The sequence below is a fragment of the Phyllobates terribilis genome, unplaced genomic scaffold, assembly GCF_046119375.1.
Source record: "Phyllobates terribilis strain yellow unplaced genomic scaffold, ASM4611937v1 Scaffold_12__6_contigs__length_324123572, whole genome shotgun sequence".
Lineage (NCBI taxonomy): Eukaryota > Metazoa > Chordata > Amphibia > Anura > Dendrobatidae > Phyllobates > Phyllobates terribilis.
In genome coordinates, this window is record NW_027362772.1 from 292,594,950 (window position 1) to 292,620,135 (window position 25,186).

The 25,186-nt window shown below is 46.1% G+C and overlaps 1 pseudogene; it reads left to right on the forward strand.

Moving 5' to 3' along the window:
- Nucleotides 1–309: 309 nt before the first annotated feature.
- On the forward strand, nucleotides 310–24,792 carry LOC141171813 (nicotinamide N-methyltransferase-like; annotated as a pseudogene).
- Nucleotides 24,793–25,186: the final 394 nt, after the last annotated feature.

The following is a 25,186-nucleotide window of genomic DNA, read 5'->3' on the forward strand; positions in this document are numbered from 1 at the left end:
CCTCAATTAATTTTATTGCAGCCTATGTCCTTAGTGGCCAAAGAGAAATGTGCAAGATTTTGGAATTTAAAAAATAATCAAAATAGAGTTAGATTATGAGTCTATAGACATGAGGTAATTTTCTGATGACCCATTTCTGATGCTGGAATTGCCTGATTTTGATGCCACAATTGTTAGTGACCCCCTATATGATACTGTCAGGTGGGTATAGTAATATATCTACCTTATACAGATGGGTGCACCCCATTTTTTTTTCAACTCTTCTTATCATCGAATAGATCCATGAGTTACTGATGACACATGTGTTACATGGACCTGTCTCAGTGGACGACCGGTTTTGTCCTGAATAACACAAATGACAAATATAAATGGCGACAATTACAAAATCTATGGGGGTTTAACATTTCAGATTTTCAAAATTCAGGCTTTTTTTTTTCTGCAGGTCATATTAAAGGAGACATCTTGATTGACTACAGTGTTAGTTCCATGGTTCATCATCTGTTTGCAGCCTGTGAGTTTTTCAAAGACATCATAGTGCTGAAGAGCAGAGACAAGATGCATCATGGAGCTGAAAAGATGGGTGAATAAACGTACAGGAGCATTTGATTGGGGCCATGCTGCCAAACTTCATGGAGACATAGAAGGAAAAAGGTGAGGTACAGTATTACTAGAGATATCAGGTAGCTGTATTGAAATATGGTTCTTGTGACACTTTTTGAGAAATGATCATTCCACTGGTTCCTTGACAACATCGATGTATCGTCGAGCTATTAGTGCACCACTATACCACACTAGAGAGGTCCGGCTGCTGAATACTTTTTCATAGCGTTGCCCACATGGTCTCCAGACCAATCTCTGGGTATCATTGAGTCTAAGTCAAAAGTGGTAGAAAATAGACAGGGAGGCAGGGGCTAGAGGGTTTTATCCGATAAAGTATTATCGGATTGAAGGATATGATCACTGCTCACTTTGTAAGGTTGTGTGATCCACAACAGAAGTTATATGTTTTAGAAGGAAATTATTCTAGCTGTTTCAACACCAACAGGTTGGAGAATCCAAAGTGATAATCAAATAGTAGAGAAAGGTTGGTGAATCGGCGGTGCTGGTACTGCATCTGTGCAATGGGGGCAAGGTGGTTGTCAGTGGCGAGTGACATGTCAGTTTCAGTGTTTGGATCTTCACCCTGGCCCACTACAGACATTGGCGACTCAGAGAATTCCTGGGTGTGTGTGTGTTGTTGTGACACTTCTGTGGGGGGAAACTCCATACTCAATTCTGACCCGACGCCCGGGTGCCGACTTTTTTAGCCTTCAGAAGGAGGAGACCGGACAGTTTGATAAAAACCAAGTCTATTTTACTTGTCAAACAACCGGCATACAATGGATAGCAGAAATTACAATTCGTGCCCAGACCTCTCTGTCTCCATCCATCTGACTGCGGCTCTCGGGCCTATCCAGCACTAGGGCTGTTCCCACCACCTCTCTTAGAAAGGTTCCTCAAGCATCTCCTCCTCACTGTAGATCCCCCAACTCGCCTATGTCCAGGAGAACACTGTCGCCCCTGAAGTTTTGCTGAGAGCACTTGCTTCCTTTTACACCGGCTCCCACACACACCCTTCTGTTTACTTGTTCCTGTGTCCTCCTAACAAGTCTCCACTCTTCACTGTCACTGAACAACAACTCAACTAAGATGGCCGAACTTAACTCCCAGAGATCCCTCAGTTCCCCCTTGTTCTGGGGGGCGGCCCATCCTAGGTTAACCCTTTATGTGCCCTCAACTACCATAAGGGTAACGTAATGCAAGTGTGAAATTCTGATGACTCTTCTGCCATCTAATAGCTGTATTTTATAATTCCCTTTTCTAATAAAATCTATTACTCAAACAGTACTGTTCTATAGGGGAGTGGAGTAGACATTCTCCACACACCCCTCACATCTGTATCCACAATAAAGACACAAAAGCGATGTAAAAATTAGTGATGGGTGAGCACAAAAATGCTCGGGTGCTCGATGGTCGGGTCGAGCAAATTGGAATGCTCGGGTGCTTGACCCGATCAATGAGCCCAATGTAAGTCTATGGGAAACTCGAGCATTTTTCAGGTGGCTCCCTCTGGCGGTCTGCAGAGGCCTAAAAATTGCCCAAATCGATGGGAACAGTGCTCAAATGACATGGGAACAGCATGGGGAAGACCCCTGGAAGCATTTCTGACCCCCAGGTCACTGATGTGAACAACATTGTCAGAGGTATTATGTTACTTTTACGGACTCACAATAAAACCTATTAAAACAAAAACAAAATGGATTTTCCTGGGAAATATGTTAAGGTACATCCTTTTCAGGGTAATAACATGTATATAAGGCAAAATAAATAATCAAAAGCAAAAATACTCCTCCACATCTTGGGCTATGTTCACACGTAGTGTTTTTGATGCTCTTTTGCACTTTTGAATTGCTTTCAACCGTGACAAATGCATTCACCGGGAGATGTCATTTTAACATTTTACAACCTTATCTGGCCATGTGGTGTGTGAGACATGATCAGACACACCCTGTTTCATTTATGAAGGAGGGACTCTGAAAGTCACAAAGCCTATTTTTATAGGGCCATCAGGCAGCCTTTACTATTCTTAAAGGGTCAGCAGTCGGCCCTCACTACTGTTAGAGAGCCATCAGTCGGTTATGCTTTATTGTTCCAATTACTAAGGAGTGGGTCTCCTATACTGTTATTGCCTATGCAGTGAGTGGCAGGTCTGCTCAAAATTTGGATACACATCAATAAATACCCCTTTGAAAATTTGGATGCACCCAATACCCCTTCGAAGAGACTTAGAGGAGGGCCTCCTGAAAAGAATGTTCCCATTATTAGGAAGTGGGTCTCCCATACTGTTTGCCTATGCAATGAATGCAAGGGCAGCCAAAAATTTGCATCTACTCCAATGCCCCTTGGAAGACACGTAGAAGAGGGCCTCCTGAAAAAAAATGTTCCCATTATCTGGAAGTGAGTCTCCCATTGTTTTTGCCTATGCAGTGAATGCAAGGGCTGCCAAAATTTGAAGGCACTCCAATGTCCTTTGGAAGAGACGTGGAGGTCAGAGGGCCTCCTGAAAACAATGTTCCCATTATTAGGAAGTGGGTCTACCATTTTGTTTGTCTATGCAGTGAATGCAAGGGTTGGCAAAAATTTGGAGGCACTCTAATGCCCCTTGGAAGAGACGTAGAGGGCCTCATGAAAAAATGTTCCCATTATTAGGAAGTGAGTCTTACATAGTATTGGCCTTTGCAGTGAATGCAAGGGCTGCCAAAAATTGTGAGGCACTCCAATGCACCTTGGAAAAGACGTGAAGGACCTAAAAAAATGTTCCCATTAGAAAGGAGCGAGTCTCCTATACTTGTAATGCCCATGCACTAAGGGCTAACAAACATTTACCCCTTTGGGGTATACATGAACATACTGTATACATTTTTTTTATGGGCATCATAAACACCCTTTAAAAAAATGATATGGGTGTTGCATCACGGACCACGGTCACCCTGGTGATATGGTGGTGGAGGAAGAGGATGAGGAGAAGGAGGAGGACAAGAGCAAATAGCCAAAATCAGGAAGCATATATCCATGTGTGGGTGTGAAAAGGTGCATGGGAATACACCTCCCAAAAAAAGACACTGGATTTGAGTTTATCTTACGCTGCTATCATTCGGTGGTGTTGAGAAGTCTGGCCCAATCCAGCCCTTGTTCATTTTTATAAGCGTCAGCCTGTCAGCATTTTCAGTTGACAGGCGGATGCGCTTATCAGTTATAATTCCACCAGAAGCACTAAAAACCCACTCTGATAAAATGCTACTGGCAGAGGAGGCCAGGACCTCAAAGGCTTAGAGAGATATTTCATTCCACGTGTCCAGCTTGGAAACCCAATAATTATAAGGCACAGAGGACTTTCCCTGTAACTGCAATGTTGAGGGCACGGCTAATGTTGTGGAACACGTGCTTGTGTAATGCGGGAATGGCACACAGGGAGAGATAGTGGCGGCTGGGTACCGAGTAACGAGTAACAACCGCCTCCATCAGGTTGCGGAAAACTTCGGTCTCCATGAGCCTAAAAGGCAGCATTTAGAGCGCAAGCATTTGCAAAATGTGGGAATTTAGTAGTGTAGCCTGTGGGGCGTTGGCTGCGTATTTGCGCTTGCGTTCCAAGGAATGGGGTATGGACAACTGAACGCTGCGCTGGGACAATAACGTGCTTGCTGATGGTTGTAGTTGAGAGTGTGCAATGACAGGTGCAGAGCAGGAGGCATCTTCGCATGCACTATGGACAGAGGATTGGCTTGCACTCACAACAGCAGAAGAAGCAATGGTGTCACCCGTAGACAATGTTCCTGGATCCTGGGGTTTGGCCCACAAAGTCAGGTGCTTTGCTGCCATGTGCCTGATCATGCTTGTGGTGGTCAGGCTGGTAGTTTTACCACCCCTGCTGATGCTGGCCTGGCAGGTGGTGCAAATGGCCTTTTTGAGGTTATCGGCAGAATCTTTGAAAAGCAACCAGACTCGGGAAGACTTAACAGTTGTTCTGGCAACTTCCTTCATGTTAGTGTTATGGGAAATGGTTGCCCGCCTTCTGTCTGCGGCCACCACACTGCTTCTTCCTGCCTGTTTAGGTGCTCTGCCTCCTTCCCCCTGTGTGCTGCTGTCCTCGCTCTGCATGTACTCTTGCCAGGTTGGGTCAGTTACTATATTATCCACCACCTCGTCTTCCACTTCTGCACCCTGGTCCTCCTCCTGACTTTCTGGCAATTGTGTCTCATCATCATCCACCTCTTGTGACACTGTCCCATTTTTACGTTCGTATGACCGTGGCTGCTCAAATACAGTATTTCGGCATCGCTACATGCGATATCCTCTTGCCCCGCTTCAAGTGGACCGGGGGAGAGGCCCAAATCTAGAAATGGAAAAGTGAACAGCTCTTTGAAGTGTCCAAGTGTGGGATCAGTTGTCTCTGGGCACTCGGCATGGTGGGAGGAAGGAGGATCAGGGTGAGAAATATGTGGTTCAGACTCACGGCTACTGAGACTTGACCGTGTGGAAGACAGGGTGGTGGTGGTGGTGGCTAAGTGACTGGAAGCATTATCTGCTATCCAACCAATAACCCTTTCACACTGTTCTGTGTTCAATAGTGGTGTTCTGTGGTCCCCTATTGATTGGGACAGGAAGATCGAGCAAGAAGATGTGGGTGTTTGTTGTGGCACAATTTCGGCTTGCCCACGACCTCAGCCTCTGCATGCACCATCACCATCAGATCCAGTTGCACGTCCCTTGCCACATGCCTTACCCATTTTAAATGGAGGACATTATCTTCCATGCTAACTACAAATGGCTGAATTTGGAGCGAACTTATATGTGATCCGTGTGATGGACAAACCACAGTTTTAAACAGCTGGCCTGTAGGTAACTATTTTTAACAGCAAACTAGTGTCAATACACTGAAACAACATTTTAATGGAGGCCAGAAATGGCAGAATTTTCAGCACAATTATATGTGATGCGTGTGACGGACAAACCACAGTTTTAAATAGCTGGCCTGTAGGTAACTATTTTTATCAGTGCCGACCTCGTGTCAATAAGTTCACTGACACACTGTAACAAAATTTCAATCAAGGCCAGAAATGGCAACATTTTCAGCGCAATTACACTGTGTTCCAAATTATTATGCAAATAATATTTTCTCAGATTTTCCCAAATTACCTATATGAACTGCAGTCATTGTAATTTTCCAGTCAAATAACTATTAGAGTACAATTGAAAGGTTTTTGTAGAAACTGCCTATGATAACAGTATATTTTTAAAATAATAAAAAACTCAAACTGCACTCAAAATGCATGTTCCAAATTATTATGCACAGCAGAGTTTTCAACCTTTTCATTTTAATAAAGAACAAAAAAATGGTCATTTTTGAAATTATAAGCAATAGCAGGTTATTACAAACTGAAATCAAACAGTTTTCAACTCAAAACTTTATTCTAGGTGATGTTACATTTGCACATAGGACCGCTTGTTCGAAAGGAGCTTCTGAACTCTCTCGCCCATTAAATTTGACAGGTTTTGGATGGCTTCTGCTTCCAATTGTTTTGCATGAGGACAGAATACCCTCCCAGAGCTGTTGCTTAGATGTGAACTGCCTCCCTCCATCATAGACACTCCTTTTGATGATGCTCCAGAGGTTCTCAATGGGGTTGAGGTCAGGGGAACATGGGTGCCACAATATAAGTTTGTCCCCTTTTATGCCCATAGCAGCCAGAGATGCAGATGTGTTATGTGCAGCATGAGACGGGCCACTAACAAAGCTAATACTAACTGCTTATCCCTAAAGCTGTCCCGACCTGTCTCTGACTGTCCCTACCCATCTAACTGGCCCTACCAAAACAAAGAAACAAAAAAAATAGGATTAAAAAAAAACAAAAAAAAACTAGACTCTCCCTATCCCACCCATGCAGAAACTAACTCTCCCTAGGGTACATTAAAAGAGAACACTCTCCACAGAAGGATGGCTCTCCCTGCACCCAGCCTCTTAAACTCAAAAGAGTGCACTTTTGCCAGGTCACCCAGGATGTTCCTAATCACTTCTTCCTGGGGGAGGACATTCTGCTGCGTGGACACTAGACATCATGCGTTCCAAGTGTAGAAACTTGCGACTAAACTAACTAGAAAACCAGTGCCCTGATCTCGGCCACCAAGCGACCTGAATGCCCCATAGGCCCACTCCGCATAGGAGAGGCCTGCCAGCCTGGGCCAGCCAATGGAAGTACCCACCTCACTGTAGACCCCTTGATTAAAAGGACACCGAAGCATGAAGTGCTCCATGCTTTCAAACATGCCACCACACTCCTCACGGGGGCAATCCTGGTCATCAGAGTTCCTGTACTTCAGGTTGTCCCTCACTTACAGTCTCCCATGGAAACAGGTATAGAAACTAGTGACTAAACTAACTAGAAAACCAGTGCCCCGATCTCGGCCACCAAGGGTCCTGAATGCCCCATAGGCCCACTCCGCATAGGAGAGGCCTGCCAGCCTGGACCAGCCTATGGAAGTACCCACTTCACTGTAGACCCCTTGATTAAAAGGATACCGAAGCGTGAAGTGCTCCATGCTTTCAAACATGCCACCACACTCCTCACGGGGGCAATCCTGGTCATCAGAGTTCCTGTACTTCAGGTTGTCCCTCACATACAGTCTCCCATGGAAACAGCGCCAAGCCAAGTCTGAAAACTTCAAGGGGATCCATTTAGTGTTTAATAACCCGAGCCCCACATCCAGATCCCGGCTTGGGCAATCTTTGAGAGCCAGAGGCTTCTGAAAGTGCGTCAACCGGACCCTATTGTTAAGAAACTTCCTCGACATGGTCCTGATCTCCCACACTCCCAGACCACACCGGCGGATCACCTTTAAAACCGGGGTAGCATAAACCGGAAGATGTCCATGAGGTGTACGAAGGTCCTTCACCTGCCCTCCTGTCTCCCATTCCTGGAAGAAAGGCTGAAACCACCCCCGGCAGGAGAATACCCACGGAGGAGCCCTCTCTAACAAGAGGTTAGCGATGTTTGTAGATTCCACCATCATGGGTGATTAAGTTAGACGGCCTTTCCTTTCCCCACCCCCCCTTCTTTTTAATCTTCCCATCTTAGTCTGACCCAGAAGAGGCCAACCCTCTTCCCTTCCTTTTTAGGGATACAGATATAACCATGTTGGATTCCTTGTCTCTGGACTCCCGAGCAGTCCCTCCACTAGAGTACTTAACGTCCTTTGGAGGATGGACTCCGCCATCCCCCAAAAGCACCCCAGGTGTTACCCCCGGCCCTTCACCCCCAACCTCCTTCTCAGCAGAGTTGTTGAGAGCCTGGAACCGGTTGGAGAGGGGGATCAGGGGGGAGCTGCCATGTCACTCCTCACCAGCCCCTCAACTCCTCTCCTACCCCCACCCCCAGCTTCAGCAGAGGTCACACCAGTAGCCTCCCCACGGTTCACCCCCACCTGGCCAGAGGCAGTGTTGGAAAAGGAACGGGGGCAGCGGCTGTACGGGTGACCTAATTCACCACACAGGTGACACCTAATGTAACTACGGGACGCACCAAGATGACCCACACAGGGCACATTTCTGCACCTTGCAGGCCGCGCTGAAGTGGCAGGGATCACTGCACCTGTGGCAGACCTTCAGCTGCCCCTGGTAGAAGATCAGGATCCTATCCCTCTCCAGGGTGACTGTACCACCTGAACACTTCAGTTTTACCATGAAGGTCCAGCCCCCTGACCAAATGCCAAACTCGTCCCGTTTTTTTTGTTTAGGGACCTCCGTGACTTCCCCTTACCGGAAAAGCCACTTCAAGATGTCAACCCCAGAAAGTGACTCGTTGCTTGTTAGGACTGTCACCTTCTTGATACCATTCTGGTGAGATATCGCCTGCATGGCAAAATCTCAGCAGCCGGGTTCTCCCTTCAGCAGCTCATAGTTTGACAAGAAGAGCTCCAAGCCCTCCAGCCGAACAAAGCTGACATCGAAAAACGGGGTTCCAAAATGATGTATCAGGGCGAAGATGTAAGTTGCCCTGAAGTCCATCTTCAGGAGGAGCTCCTCCACCCTAGCTCTTAGTGGGCACGCTTCACTGCCCCTCCACCGAAGACGGACTGCATTCATCCTAGCTACCCTCGGACAGGCTGTTGGGAGGGACCATATGGATCCCCCCCCCCTCTTTTTTCTTGGAAGGTGGCCAGGCCATACCTGTCTATCCAGAAGGATAGATCCACCTACCTGTCCTCTACATTAATCGACCTCTCTCCTTTCTTCAGGGCCGCTAGGAGACGATGGTGCAAAATGCCATCCCCAGAGTCCAGAGGTGAGGAAGCCCCTCGAGAACCCCCTGGAGCCTCAGCCGCAACCTCCGAAAAGTTCTGGGGTCTTACGGCTGGGGGGGCAGAAGGGCCAACCCCCTCTCCTACACCACCACCACCACTACCAACTTCCATACCATCCTCATCCAAGCCGTCAGTACCCACTCCACCAACATCCACTCCACTCACCCCACCATTCACCCCACTGTCCCCAACATTCACCCCACTCTCCCCACCATTCACCCCATTCATACTCCCACCACCATTTGCACTCACATTTTTATTAACATTATTTTTTTTTTTACATTATTTTTATTACCTGCCACTGGAGGTCTAGACCTTTACTGGTCCTGAGCACTGCTGTCCCTTTAAGGGAGAAGCCACACTGTTTCAACAGCATGCCCCCTACTAGGAACGCTGCCCAGTTTATTAGCTCCAGAGAAAGGAGCAGAGGCAGAAGTGCCTCCAGCTCCTGCTCCTCCCTCTGCCATTTTGGTATGTTTTATTGTGAGTCTGTAAAAGTGGCGTAATACCTCTGACAACGCTGTTGACAGCAGTGTCCTGGGAGTCAGAAATGCTTCCAGGGGTCTTCCCCATGCAGTTCCCATGCCATTTATGCTCTGTTCCCATAGATTTGGGCAATTTTTAGGCCCTCTGCAGACCGCCGGGGGGACCCGCCTGAAAAATGCTCGAGTTTCCCATAGACTTACATTGGGCTTATTGCTCGGGTCGAGCACCCAAATATTCCAATGTGCTGACCCGAGCAACAGAGCATTTTAGTGCTCGCCCATCACTAATTGCTAACTTTGAAACACATTGCAAATTAATCCACAGAGACATTTTTACACCACTTTTGGATCTTTATTGTGGACATAGTACCAGCAGCACATATTCACCAACTTTTCTCCACTATTTAAGTCAAAAGGGGATTCATAGCTCAAGAAGATAGACCTTCATTCCAGTCTCCATTGCTTTCTTCCTCTGCACCATGATAGCCTTTGAGATTGGTTGTCTAAAATTAATGGAACACCTGTAGCTCGAAATCTGGGTCATAGCCCAAGGTCATGCAGTTGATTATGATGGTTTGTGTGGTCACTTTTTGACTCTGTAAGTTTGATATGGAATGTCTGATAGCGAGCAACATCTTTGGACTTGTCTCTCATCATGGACATCTGGGACATGTTTGCTTGGCAGTTGTAAAGGGAGCTGCGAGCAGCAGATCTTGATTTTTTGCCTAAGCGTATTTAGGGTAGCAGAAAATTCCTCAGATGACCATTAATTACCTTATTAAGAAGAAGCCAAGGTTACTGACTAAATCAAGTTGTTTTGAAGCATTTGTGTCACGATTCCTCCACTGAGTGAGTGATTGTTTGCTGTCCTATGGAAGCTGGGTCATGCTGAGTTGTCAGTGTTTTGATTGACAGCTGGGCTGGGACTGGGTAGTGTGGGACTTTCTTCAAGTATTTTCTGTTATGGAGATTGGCTAAACATCATTGTTTCACCGTGAGCCACTGTCCTTGACCACCCAGAGAAATACACAATACATTCTCAAGTCAACAAGTAAACACACACACAATAGTGTATTTCTCTTGGCGCAACAAATCTAGATGTCTGGCTGATTAAGATAAGAAGCTGTTTCGTCACAGAGCTGTTTGCTTCAGATCTCTGCCAGACGAAGGTTGTGCTTCCTGGTGAGTGTCTGCCTGATTCTGTTGTTCTGAGTTCTGATCTTCCACTGCCTGACAGTTGGACCATATTCTGACTATCCCTCTGACTTGTCATTTTGCTTTGATCCGCTATCTCCTGGTATTTTGACCTCGGAATGTCACCTGACTTACGCCTTTGTCTTTTCCTTTGGTTTTCTATGTGCTCTTTTGGTACTGACCCCAGAACATCTGACTTCTCTGTTTCACGGTCTGTCCGTGAGTAGTGACTAGCATCACATTTTGTTTCCAACTTTTCATCTTTTTTATTTTATATTTCTATCAATGTTGAGATATCCATAATTGCATGACTTTTCTTTCTTTGTGGTGCATATTCAATTTTGAGGCTTGTAGATATAGAATGTAAATTTCCACCTGTTCGATCAGCTTGAAGGGTGGAAAATCCCCAAATTTTCTGCTGCTGTAAGGCAAATAAACAAATTCTATTTAATCAGTGCATATAGTATCCAACCATGAGACCACAACACATCAATTGTCAGGGAAGAAAATGTTTCCCTCATTCACTATCTCAAATCACAAGAAAATGAATGATACATTAATATTTGTAGATTCCTAAAGTTTTTTTTTTAACTTCGAGGGCAGATTAAAGTTTTTCTTTTACTAGTCATCATCACACATAATAATTTGGAAACCTACCTGTCTCCTTCTCCGTTCCTGTAGAATGTAAGCCCGCAGGTGCTGGGTCCTCTTCCCTCTTTACCAGTCTATCATTGTTAGTTTGTTTACTGTAAGTGATATCTGTATTTGGTATGTTATCCCTTTTTATGTACAGCACTATGAAATCAATGGCGCTATATAAATAAATAGTAATAATAATAATAAAAAATATATTTTGGAATTTATATATTGCTGTTCTCTTTCTCTTGTATCTCCCTTAATACTGAAAAAAATAAACCTAATTAAAAAATTGCAGGGATGGTACATTGAGATTTCATACTTAACAAAGTCCTAAGGGCTCAATCAGACATACGTGCCAATAGGTCCCAGCATGGACTGCTAATACATGGAATGACCGTGGCTCTTTCGGCCCAAGTGTGATAGCTTTATATGAAGTTGTGCTCAAAAGTTTACATTCCCCGGCAGAATTTTTCCTTTCTTGGCCTTGTTTCAGAGAACATGAACGATAACAAAAAAACTTTTTCTCCACTCATGGTTATTGGTTGGGTGAAGTCATTTATTGTCAAACTACTGTGTTTTCTCTTTTTAAATCTTAATGACAACCAAAAACATCCAAATGACCCTGATCAAAATTTCACATACCCCAGTTATTAATACTGTGTATTGCCCCCTCTAACATCAATGACATCTTGAAGTCTTTTGTGGTAGTTGTGGATGAGGTTCTTTATTTTCTCAGATGGTAAAGCTGCCCATTCTTCTTGGCAAAAAGCCTCTAGAGTGGCTCAATGATATTGAGGTCAGGAGACTGAGATGGCCACTCCAGAACCTTCATTTCATTCTGCTGTAGCCAATGACAGGTCGACTTGGCCTTGTGTTTTGGATCGTTGTCCTGTTGGAACATCCAAGTACGTCCCCTGCGCAGCTTCCGGGCTGATGAGTGCAAATTTGCCTCCAGTATTTGCTGATAACATACTGCATTCATCTTTCTTTCAACTTTTACCAAGTTCCCTGTGCGTTTGTAGCTCACACATCCCCAAAACATCAGCGATCAACCCCTGTGCTTTACTGTAGGAATGGTGTTCCTTTCATCATAGGCCTGGTTGACCTCTCTCCAAATGTAACGTTTATGGTTGTGGCCAAAAAGTTCAATTTTGGTCTCATCACTCCAAATTATTTTGCTCCAGTAGTTTTGAGGCTTGTCTCTGTGCTATTTGGCGTATTGTAGGGGAGATACTTTGTGGCATTTGCAGAGTAATGTCTTTCTTCAGGCGACTCGACCATGCAGCCAATTTTTCTTCAAATGCCTCCTTTTTGTGCATCTTGAAACAGCCACGGCGCTAGTTTTCAGAGAGCCCTGAATTTCAGCTGATGTTATTTGTGGGTATTTCTTTGCATCCTGAACAATTTTCCTGGCAGTTGTGGCTGAAATTTTTGTTGGTCTACCTGACCGTGGTTTGGTTTTTACAGAGCCCCTGATTTTCTATTTGTTAATCACAGTTTGAATGCTGCTGACTGGCATTATCAATTCCTTGGATATTTTTTTGTATGCCTTTCCTTTGTTATACAGTTCAACTACCTTTTCCCGTAGATCTGTTGACAATTCTTTTGATTTCCCCATGACTTACATTCCATAAACGTCAGTGGCTGGATGAAAGATGCAAGAGTCTGTCTGGATCCCAGAAACACACTCAGCTTTTATGCACACACACTTATTACTAGCAAACAAGTCACAGGTGAGGATGTTACCTTTAATAGCCATTCAAACCCTTTTGTGTCAAATTCTGTGCATGTTATCAGGCCAAAATCACCAGAGTATATGAACTTTTGATCAGGGTCATTTGAATGTTTTTGGTTGTCATTAAGATTTAAAAAGAGAAAACACAGTAGTTTGACAATAAATGGCTTTACCCAACCAATAACCATGAGTGGAGAAAAAGTTTTTTTGTTATCAATGATATTCTTTGAAAGACGGCCAAGAAAGGAAAAATTCTGCCTGGGTATGTAAACTTTTGAGCACAACTGTATTTCTGGAATATCGGGCCAAAATACACAGACTCCTATATGAGCCCTTAGGGCTCTTACAACTTTCAATAATGTTGCAAATTTTTCTTGCTCAATTGAACCCTTATGCCAATCCTAGACAAAATATATTCAGCTACTCTATTTCTGATTAAACTTAAAAAAAGACAGAAAAAATATATACATTTGTCAAATGAGATCAATACTCTCATCTATAGGGTATCTTAGCACTCATGCCTTGGTTGATGTCGTGGAAGTATTAAGAAAATATTAACAATTCTCTCTCCCCCTGAAGCCCCTTACATCCCTCCCATATAGTATTTGTCAAAGGACCAAGAGCTGACACTTGGACCAACTGCTTCTGACACAGACCTGCGACAATTTACATTTAGCTGAGAAAACTTTATTCCCAGGACGTCAAAGGGAATTTAACAGAGGTCTGGCAGTCTGTCCGTAGCCGATACGAAATATGGAATATTGAAAGTTTCATAATCTTGCTAATAATGAGGTCCATATTTTTAGAGACAGGGTCAGCCAAGGAATAATATGCTTATTTTCCCGGAGCTGTGAGCCCCTCTGGGGATCTGTGGTGCAAAAGTTACGAAATAGCAGACCACAACTAAATTCAGGTAAATTCATAACAGAAAACATCGTATTACTTCTGGGCTTCTGCCATCAACCAACGATGAGTTATCTCAAAAGCCAGGTATTCTAATAAATATATGAATGCTAGAGCCCAGCCCCCATGATGTCAGCACAAGAGGTGTGTGGGTAGGTCTCTCCATTCAGCATAAAAGAATCTACTGAGGTTGGAGTAGTATTCATTGCCGAGAGTATATATTTATTATAGAAAGGATCTTGTTCGATCAAGTGGAGTGTCTCCCCTCCACCTATATTGAATGGTCTCAGCGATCTTATATTAAGTTTCTGCTTTAATACTTATTATTTTGTGTAACTGCGTATGTATTGTATTGTCCCTTTTTGTAAAATCTTGCATATTTTTCCTAAAAACTGCCTCCCTTTTGGATTAAATATAAAATTTAATAGTTCTGATTCTTTTGTCCTGTAATCGTTCCCTCCCCCAAAGCCATATACGCTACCAGAACTCAGGCGTCCAACTTGGCCTGTGTTATATTTCAAAGTGGGTCGATGGTGGCAGCAAATAATGATAATTGGGCTATTGTGAAGCTGTCAGTAACCATACTAGGCGTATTCACATATTCCATGCATTGGAGTCCGGTGGTGTGATGCCATATGCTTTCTGCTCGCTTGCCGATAGCGGCGTAGTGAGTAGTCGGGATCGTGTGCTCGCGAATCCCTGACAAAATGCTGACAGAGTGACGATATTGTGTGATCTCCTCGGTGTCCTTGCTGTGGAACCCTGACAGTTGAGTCAGGTTCTTCTACCTGTATTGAAAGACAAAATATACCAAAGCCATTTGGTTGGAACTAGTGTTGAGCTAACATGCTCGACACTGCTCGGTACTCGCCCGAGCATCACGCTGCTCGGGATGTTCGGCAAGCACCGAGCATTTCCGGGTTACTCGGGCGGGAGCTCGGGTCTCCCCCCTGCATGTTTGGCGCTCTTTACAGAGCCAATGAACATGCAGGGATTGCCAGCCAGTCACTGTAATGCCGCAGCCATGTTGTTTGTGGGCATTACAGTGATTGGCTGGCCGCACAGCGTCAACTCGAGTATTTAAAACCGGGCGCCGCCATCTTGGACACAGTCGCTCCGGATCAGACAGTGTAGGGACAGCGCTGCTGATTTAGTGAGAGATATATCCTGCAAAATAGTTAGTGTAGGGTCTGTAAAGGCTGCCAGATCAAACAAACAGTCCTTCTCAGGACTAATATCCATCCCAGGTATATCAGGCAGGAAGGCAGGCAGGCTGTATAGGAGACGCAGTGGTTATACCAGCAAACGCTGCATTACAGTCCTGTGTGCTGCTCCTGTTGCTGAAATTGCTGGACTTAGCTCCAGGTCCCGGGGGCCAGGAAAAATCCTTTTTTTTTTATCTAAGTCCTCTTTTTTTTTTCCTCCTTCACAATGTACAAATACCCATCTTATTAACCTTTTGGTATCCCCCCCCCCAAAAAAAAGAAGTGTGCCTCTGATTTTTCAGACACAAATATATCTGTTGAAAATAGTCTGGTGTAGGCCAGAGAAATAGAAGTGTGGTTTTGCAGTTCTATGGGCCATTTGTATCTAAAAAAAACAGTTTGAGTGTGTCGCTCACTGTTCAGCCGCAAATATATATATATTTTAAAAAGCTTGGTATACACCAGTAAATTATTACTGTGGTTTTGATGTTCCACGGTAAAACATCTCTATTATCTTGTTTTTGGCATTTTTTGCTGTATAAAAATAATAATAGTGTCTCCCTGATTTTTCTGACACAAATATATCTGTTGAAAATAGTCTGGTGTAGGTCAGAGAGATAGAAGTGTGCTTTTGCTGTTCCACGGTAAAAAATCTCTATTATCCTGCTTTTTGCATTTTTTGCTGTAAAAAAAAAAAAAATAGTGTCTCCCTGATTTTTCAGACACAAATATATCTGTTGAAAATAGTCTGGTGTAGGCCCGAGAAATACAAGTGTGGTTTTGCAGTTCCACGGTACAAACCTCTGTATTATCCACTTTTGGGCCATTTGTATCTAAAAAACCAGTTTGAGTGTGTCGCTCACTGTTCAGCCGCAAATATCTCTATTTAAAAAAGTGTGGTATACCCCAGTAAACAATAACTGTGGTTTTGCCATCCCACGGTAAAAAATCTCTATTATTCAGCTTTTGGTAGTTTTTTCCGTAAAGAAAAACAGTAGTGTCTCCTGACTGTTGTGACACAAAAATATATCTGTTGAAAATAGTCTTGTGTAGGCCCGACATCCCAGTGTGGTTTTGCAGTTCCACGGGTCAAATCGCTGTACTATCCAGCTTTGGGCCTTTGGTATCTAATTTAAAAGCAGTTTGAGTGTGTCGCTCACTGTTCAGCCGCAAATATCTCTATTTAAAAAAGTGTGGTATACCCCAGTAAACAATAACTGTGGTTTTCCTCTTCCACGGTTCTAATCTACTCTTTATTACCCTTTTTCCATTGATAGTGCAAGTGTAAGCTATTTTACTTCATTTACAATGGGCAAGGCGCGTGGCAAGGGACGTGGAAGTGGACGTTCTGGTGATGGTTCGTGCAGAGGAAGGGGGCCGTGGCCAAGGTGAAAATGTGCCACAACCAACAGCCACATCTTCTCGCACCCACTTCTTGACCGAATTACTAGGGAAGCACAGAACAACACCAGTATTGAGAACTGATCAGTGTGAACAGGTTATTAATTGGATAGCAGATAATACTACCAGTTACCTGGGCACCACCACCTCCGGTCTGTCTTCCACACGGTCAACTCTTAGTAGCCGTGAGTCTCGACCGCATACTCCTCCTCACCCTGATGCTCCTTCCTCCCACCATGCCAAGTGTCGTCAGACAGCAAGTGATCCCACACTTGGACACTCTGAAGAGCTGTTCACTGGTCCATTTAATATTTGGGCCCGTCGCCTGATACGCTTGAAGTGGTGGAAGAGGAGATCCCATGTTGCGATGCCCAAATATTTGAACAGCTACGGCCACAGGAAGTCGACGTTGGCAATTTGTCACAAGAGGTGGACGATGACGAGACACAATTGCCACAAAGTGAGGAGGAGGATCGTGGTGCGCAAGTGGAAGAGGAGGAGGTGGTGGATGATCTAGTAACTGACCCAACGTGGAAGGAGGACATGCAGAGTCAGGCCAGCAGCACACAGGGGGAGGGAGGCAGAGTACCCCAACAGGCAGGAAGAAGCAGTGTGGTGGCCGCAGACAGAAGGCAGGCAACCGTTCCCCGTAACACCAACACGAGGGAAGTTGCCAGTACAAGCGGTAGGTCTTCCAGAGTCTGGAATTTTTTTAAAGACTCTGCTGATAACCCCAAAAAGGCCATATGTTCCACCTGCCATGCCAGCATCAGCAGGGGTGACAAAACTACCAGCCTGACCACCACCAGCATGATCAGGCACATGGCAGCAAAGCACCCGACTTTGTGGGGCGAAACCCAGGGTCCACGACCAGTGTCAGCGGGTGTCACCACTGCTTCTTCCACTGTTGTGCGTGCAATAGAACCCCCTGTTGTGTGTGCAAGGCAATCCCCTGTCCATACTGCATGTAAAGATGTCCCCTCCTCTCAGTCTTCACTTGTTATGGCAGTTTCTCAAGAAACAGCATCAACGTCCACGTCCACGTCCCACCGCAGCGTTCAATTGTCCATATCCCAGACCTTTGAACGAAAGCGGAAATTCACAGCTAACGCCCCACAGGCCACAGTCCTAAATTCGCACATTTCACGACTGCTTGCATTGGAAATGCTGCCTTTTAGGCTGGTGGAGACGGAATCCTTCCGCAATCTTATGGCGGTGGCCGTCCCTCGGTACTCGGTCCCCAGCCGACACTATTTTGCCCGGTGTGCCATCCCCGCACTACACAAGCACGTGTCTCAAAGCATCTGCCGTGCCCTCAACAACGCAGTTACTGGGAGAGTCCACCTGACAACGGACACGTGGACAAGTGCTTGTGGCCAGGGACGGTACATCTCTCTGACCGCACACTGGGTAAACATAGTGGAAGCCGGGACCCAGTCGGACCTTGGGACGGAACACATCCTTCCCACACCGAGGATTGCGGGCTCTATGTCAGTCAGAGTTGCCCCCACAGTGTACAGCTACTGCGCATCCTCCTCCTCCTCCTCATGTTCAGCCTCCATCTCAGATATCACCACATCAGTTACAAGCTGGAAGCATTGCAGTACTGCCTCCGCCAAGCGGCAACAGGCTGTGCTGAAACTCATAAGCTTAGGTGATAAACCTCACACTGCTTGTGAGTTGTGGACAGCTGTGAAAGAGCAGGCAGATCTGTGGCTGAGACCGCTGAACCTACATCCCGGCATGGTCGTGTGTGACAATGGCCTTAAGCTGGTGGCGGCTCTGAGGCGAGGTGAGATCACACACGTACCATGCCTGGCTCATGTGCTTAACCTCGTGGTTCAGCGGTTTCTTAAATCGTACCCCGAGTTGCCAGATCTGCTCGTAAAAGTACGCCGCCTGTCAGCTCATTTTCGCAAGTCGGCTACAGCTTCCGCCGCCCTTGCTGTGTTGCAGCAGCGTTTGCAGCTTCAGGCACACCGACTGGTGTGTGATGTCCACACACGTTGGAACTCTACCCTCCACATGTTGCAAAGGATTTGTGAGCAGAAGAGAGCTGTTGTGGAGTACCAGCTGCAACAAGGCCGTCGATATTCAGATCAGACTCCACACATAAGACCTCAGGAGTGGACCTGGATGTCTGACATATGTACCATCCTGACAAACTTTGAGGAGGCCACCAAGATGGTGAGTGGCGATGACGCCATCATTAGTGTCAGCATCCCACTTGTCTGTCTTTTGCAACGCTCTCTGCAGAGAATTAAAGAGGAGGCATTGCAGCCAGAGTATGATGAGATGGATCAAGAAGCCGTAGCGGGCGATTACACACTGCCCAGCCTCATCTCATCCCAACGTGCATTGGGGGACAATGAGGGAGAGGAGGAGGAGGAGGAGGAGGAAGAACAGGAGCTGCTATCATGCGTTGTAGACGGTAGTACCTGTACAAGTGTAATACCGTCGGTTCAGCGTGGGTGGCCTGAGGACAGGGGGGAGGAGGAAGAGGAGGAGGAGAAGAGGAGGAGGAGGAGAGCATGATCAGTCGTCATCTTGGTGAGGACACGGAAATCTTGCCCGTTACCAGTCTGGCACGCATGGCTGACTTTATGTTACGCTGCCTTAACCGTGACCCTCGTGTTGTCAAAATGTTGGGTGACAGTCATTACTGGTTGGTGACACTTGTAAACCCACGCTACAAGGAGAACTTTCACTCTCTTATTCCTGAGGTGGAGAGGTCTACAAAAATGGGGCAGTACCAGAAGGCCCTTGCTGCAGAACTCTTAAAAAATTCCCATCTGAACACGCTAGCGGCAGAAGTCACAGTTCGTTGCCCAACCAAGGCATACAGGCGAGAGAGATGCAACTCCAATTCAGCAGAGGCAGGGGAACACTGTCAACGTTCTGGGACAGTTTTCTGACACCCGCCCAGCTTACAGGACCTGAGGCGCGGCGTACTCTCACAAGGAGTGGAAAGTTTCAAAAGATGGTGAGGGAGCACCTTGCCGATCGTACCAGCGTCCTCCGTGATTCCTCTGTGCCTTTTAATTATTGGGTATCCAAGCTGGACACTTGGAATTAACTCGCTCTGTACGCCTTGGAGGTCCTGGCCTGCCCTGCCACTAGCGTGTTATCGGAGCGTGTTTTTAGTGCCGCTGGGGGAATTATAACTGATAAGCGCACTCGCCTGTCAACTGACAATGCTGACAAGCTGACCCTTATCAAAATGAACAAGGGCTGGATTGGGCCAGACTTCTCATCACCACCAAATGACAGCAGAGTAACATAAAGTCAAATCCACTGTGTTATTTCGGGAGGTGTATTCACATGCATCGCTTCACACCCACACATGGGTATATGCTTCCCCGTTTCGGCTGTTTTATCTTCTTCTCCTTATCCTCATCCTCCACCACCACTATACCACCAGGGTGCCAGCATTGCAAGTTCCTCCGTCCTTATTTTTGGCAGCTTTTGCTTGCAAAGCATAAGCAAATACTATGGGACACCCACTCCCCAATAATGGGACTTATGTTTGTGATATGCTGTACTGCATGGCTCTTGTAAGGGGCATTGCAAGTTGCTCCGTCCTAATTTTTGGCAGCTTTTGCTTGGAAAGCATAAGCAAATACCATGGGACACCCACTCCCCAATAATGGGACTTATGTTTGTAATATGCTGTACTGCATGGCTCTTGTAAGGGGCATTGCAAGTTGCTCCGTCCTAATTGTTGGCAGCTTTTGCTTGGAAAGCATAAGCAAATACCATGGGACACCCACTTCCCAATAATGGGACTTATGTTTGTAATATGCTGTACTGCATGGCTCTTGTAAGGGGCATTGCAAGTTGCTCCGTCCTAATTTTTGGCAGCTTTTGCTTACAAGGCATAAGCAAATACTATGGGACCCCCACTCCCCAATAATGGGACTTATGTTTGTAATATGCTGTACTGCATGTGACGCGCCCCCTGGGCCGTGTGTACATGTGTGTGGGATACCCGGTGCCGGGTCTCTGGGGTCTGTAGTCTCCGTGGCGGTGACCCGGTCCCGTGGCTCAGGCTGGTCAAACCAGTGGCAGTCTTTCTTAGGTTTTGAGGTTAATTGTCCCACTGCGCCACCCGTGGATTGCGGTCAGGGAGTACCACCGCTGCGAGGCAGACCGCTGAGGCTGGTGTTGTGTGCGCAGCATAAAATGGGATAACTCCCCTCGGGAGGAGTATAGCCTCAGGGCAGTGAGTGTGGATAATGGGGGTAATGGTGCACGAGCGCAGCAGGAACGACTCAGAGTCTTTGCAGTGCAGTTCAGGGTCTTTACTGATGATTATAAGGTAGACCCTCCCGGGAGTACTGGCTAGCATAAGAGGCCTGGTCAGTCTGTGAGCAAGCAGGAGTTCCCCTGGCCAGGTGGAGTTGTAGGCCTCCCCGTCTGTCTGCACTCTACCTGGCTACCTTGCTGTAAGCGGGTAGAAGTAGCCCACGTCCCTGAGTGTACCGTGTAGTGCTCACCCGTATGGCTGGTGACTTGGGGCTTTCTGTTAGCCTCCGCTCCACGACGGTGGTGCTGGTCCCTTGCTTGTGACTGAGCCTCCGGGCTTCTATGGCCAGAGGACCTGAAATCCCCTGCCGGCTGGTTTCTGCTGCTGGATATATAAGTCCTCACAGCTTCGGACTCCTGTGTCCGGTTCCTATTGTCTTCTGCCAGGGCGAGCTCTGCTCAGCTTCCAGCCCCTGGTCTTTAGCTCCTAGCTCCTACAGAGCACCTTGCTGTTACTTTCCCTTGCTCTAACTCTGACTCTGACTGTTCTCTGACTCACTCAACCCCACCCCAGATCCAGTTTATAAGGGCAGAATTCTCCCCTCCCAGGACTGGGGCAGGAGGATGTTGCATGTTTAAGGGATCCTGACCAGGAAACCTCCCACTTGCTCTCCGACGTAATATCTCTATTACTGTGGTGACCAGACCCCTGGGGTGCCACACAGGGCTCTTGTAAGGGTCATTGCAGTTCCTCATAATTTTTGGAAAGCCTTCCATTCACTGCTTAGGCCAACAGTGCACGGGAGACCCAGTTGCTATAAATGGAAAAAAAGGTTTAGTTAACGCCCTCTGACCTCCATGTCATTTCCAAGGGGCATTGGAGTGGCTCGAAATTTTTGGTAGGCATTGCACTCACTGTATGCCCTATAACTGTGTAGCCGAACCGCTCCTTTTGTTACAGAAACATATCCTACAAGACATATCTGGTTGACTGGCCTGATATTGATGTGAATGGTCCCTGTTCCTCCTGCTCTTTCTCCTTTGCCACCACCTCATCCATCATTTATCACCTGAAGCTTTGTTTTAACGGGAGTCATAGAACTGGGATAGTAGCAGGAAAACATCCAGCAATCCTCGGAGGAGGTAGGATATGCGCCAAAACGCGGACCACCTCAGGCCTAGCCGCTACTACATACATGCGCTTGCATTCCAAGAAAACAAAGCAGATGCTAACTTCTATCATCATCATCATGCTCCTCACCTTGACACTCTCAACTCCCCTGATGGAGAAGCCAGGGCCCACCGGAGGAGTCTGGTTCTCTGGTGGGCTCGTCCAATGCTGCCCTAAAGCAGGCCAGGCTAAGAAAAGTGTGGGGGAAGGTGACAGGAGAAATCAGGGCGGCTGGGGACCGTTTATGGACACCTGGCCGCCCCCAGGCGGCTGGCGACCGTGTGTGGACACCCGGCCGCGGTGCGGCTGGGGACCGAGTATGGACACCTGGCCGCCACCTGGTGGCTGGGGACCGAGCGTGGACACCCGGCCGCCGGGCGGCTGGGGACTGAGTATGGATACCTCGCTGCCGAAGCGGCCATGAGGTAGTGGCCAGCTTCGGCCTCCTCCGAACTAAAAGGCCCCATTTCAAGTGAAAGCTAGCAGTATGGTATTGCAGCCTGCGGGTGGGTGGGTGGTTGGCTGCATATTTTTGCTTGCATTGCAAGGAATGGTTCAATTGAACACTGCCCTGGGACAAGGACTTGCACGGGGATAGTTGCAAGTCTGCATCTTCTGATGCGGCAAGGATCACTTCTGATGGGCACACTTTTAGGCAGTGACCTGGGAGTCAGAGATGCTTCCTGGGGTCTTCCCCATGCTGATCCCTTGTCTTTTCAGCACTGTATGCATGTGTCACACAGCACATGGCCAGATAAGGTTGTAAAATGTTAAAATGACATTTCCCGGTGAACGCATTTGTCACGGTTGAAAGCAATACAAAAGTGCAAAAATGCATAAAAAATGCTACTTGTGAACATAGCCCAAGGTGTGGAGGAGTATTTTTGTTTTTGGTTATTTATTTTACCTTATACACAAGTCTTTACCCTGGAAAGGATGTGCCTTAACCCCTTTCCGACCTAGTCAGTAATAGTACGCACCAGGTCGGGAAGGCCTGTTCAGCAGGGGCTCCGGCGGTGAGCTCGCACTGAAGCGAGCACATGTCAGCTGATTATTGGAATCACAATCCACCCGCGGCTGTTAACATATTAAATCTCTTACAGCTGCATTTATCTTGCGCTTCTGGGAGTCCTAAGCCCCGCCCATCAGTGACCCCGTCACGTGATCGCGGGTCACCAATGGGTGGGCATGACAACTCAGGGTCTGCAGCAGACGCCTGTGGTTGTCATGTCTCAATTGCTATGAGCTCCACCTAGTGGTCAGCGCTCATAGCAAGTGAGCATTTCTCCTGCATACAAGCGATCTGCGCATCGCTTGTATGCAGTAGAAGCAATCAGACAACTGCTGCTTCTAGTCTCCTCTGGAGACTTTAGAAGCAAGCAGAAAGTGTAAAAAAAAGTTTTTAAAAATATTAAAAAAATAAAAAATATATAAAAGTTTAAGTCACCCCCCTTTCGCCCCATTCAAAATAAAATATATATATATATAAAAAAAAAGACATACACATATTTGGTATCGCCGCGTTCAGAATCGCACGATCTATCAATATAAAAGAAGAATTAATACAATCAGTAAACGGCGTAACGAGAAAAAAATTTTAAACCCCAGAATTAAGTTTTTTTTGGTTGCTATAACTTTGCAATAAAATGCAATAACGGGCGATCAAAACAACGGATCTACCCCAAAATGATATCAATAAAAACGTCAGCCCGGCACGCCAAAAATAAGCCCTCACCAGCCCCAGATACCAAAAAATGGAGAAGCTAAGGGTCTCGGAAAATGGCGTCATTTTTTTTTTGTTTTTTTAGCAAGCTTTGGATTTTTTTTTCACCACTTAAATAAAAAATAATCTATACATGTTTGGTGTCTATGAACTCGTAACGACCTGGAAAATAATGATGGCAGGTCAGTTTTAGCAATCTGTGAACGTGGTAAAAAAAGGACCCAAAAAACAACTGTGGAATTGCATTTTTTTTGCAGTTTCACTGCACTTGGAATTTTTTTCCCATTTTCCAGCACACGATATGGTAAAACCAGTGATGGTGTTTAAAAGTACAACTCGTCCCGCAAAAAATAAGCCCTCATATGGCCATATTGAACGAAAATTAAAAAAGTTCTAGCTCTGGGAAGAAGGGGAGCAAAAAAGGAAAACACAAAAACAGAGAGACCCAAGGTCATTAAGGGGTTAACATATTTCACAGGAAAGCACTTTCACTTTAGTTTTTGAACGTTTTATTGTGAGTCTGTAAAAGTGGCTTAATATCTGACCACGTTGTTGACAGCAGTGACCTGGGGGTCAGAAATGCTTCCTGGGGCGATCCCCATGCTGTCCCCATGTCATTTGAGCACTGTCACTATCGTTTTGGGCACTTTTTAGGCTTTCTACAGACTGCCGGGGGAGCCGCAGCAAAAATGTTTGGGTCTCCCATAGACTAACATTGGGCTCGTTGCTCGGGTCGAGCACCCGAGTATCACAGTGAGCTCGGCCCGAGCTTCGAGCACCCGAGCATTTTAGTGCTCGCTCAACACTAGTTGGAACTAATGATGGTGACTGGAACATTTATTTTTCAAATTTTTTCCTTTTGTTTCAGTGACCTGTTGCAGGAGAAAGAAGAAAAAATGAGACTAGCAATGCAACATGTCGTAAAATGTGACCTGGGTAAAGAAAATATGATGGATCCGATCGTCTTACCACCAGCAGATTGTATCATCAGTGCTTGGCTCCTGGATTCTATCAGTAAAGATCAAAATAACTATATGACATATCTCAGGAAGTTCTTAGGATTGCTGAAACCTGGAGGACACATTATATTAACTGGTGTATTAGATGCAACATATTACACAATTTCAAAAGAAAAGTTCCATATTTTCAGACAGGGTCGGACTGGGGTGTCTGGGGCCCACAGGGGAAATTAACTCTAGGGGCCCACCTACAGCAATATGCAAATATCTGTTATCCGGCGGCTCCTGCACATCTACTGTGCGACACTATAACTGGGATGTACATGTTTGCATTAAAGGGCTTCTTTGGTTGAAACAAGTTATCACCGATCCATGGGCTCTACAGGATAGGTGATCACTTATTGAGCGTTTGTGTCCGAACATTGGAAAACGCACCTATCAGAAGAATGGGGACGTTTTATCCCTGACGGAACACTTATCCCCATTTTAAAATGCAGCGACAGGTGGGACGTCTGACCACAGCTCTATTCATTCTCTTGGAGGTTCCAAAAAAGAGCAGCGCTCACAGACACTGAGGGAATGAATGGATCAGTGGTCGCATCTCACATGCCGCTCCAGTCTAATGGGG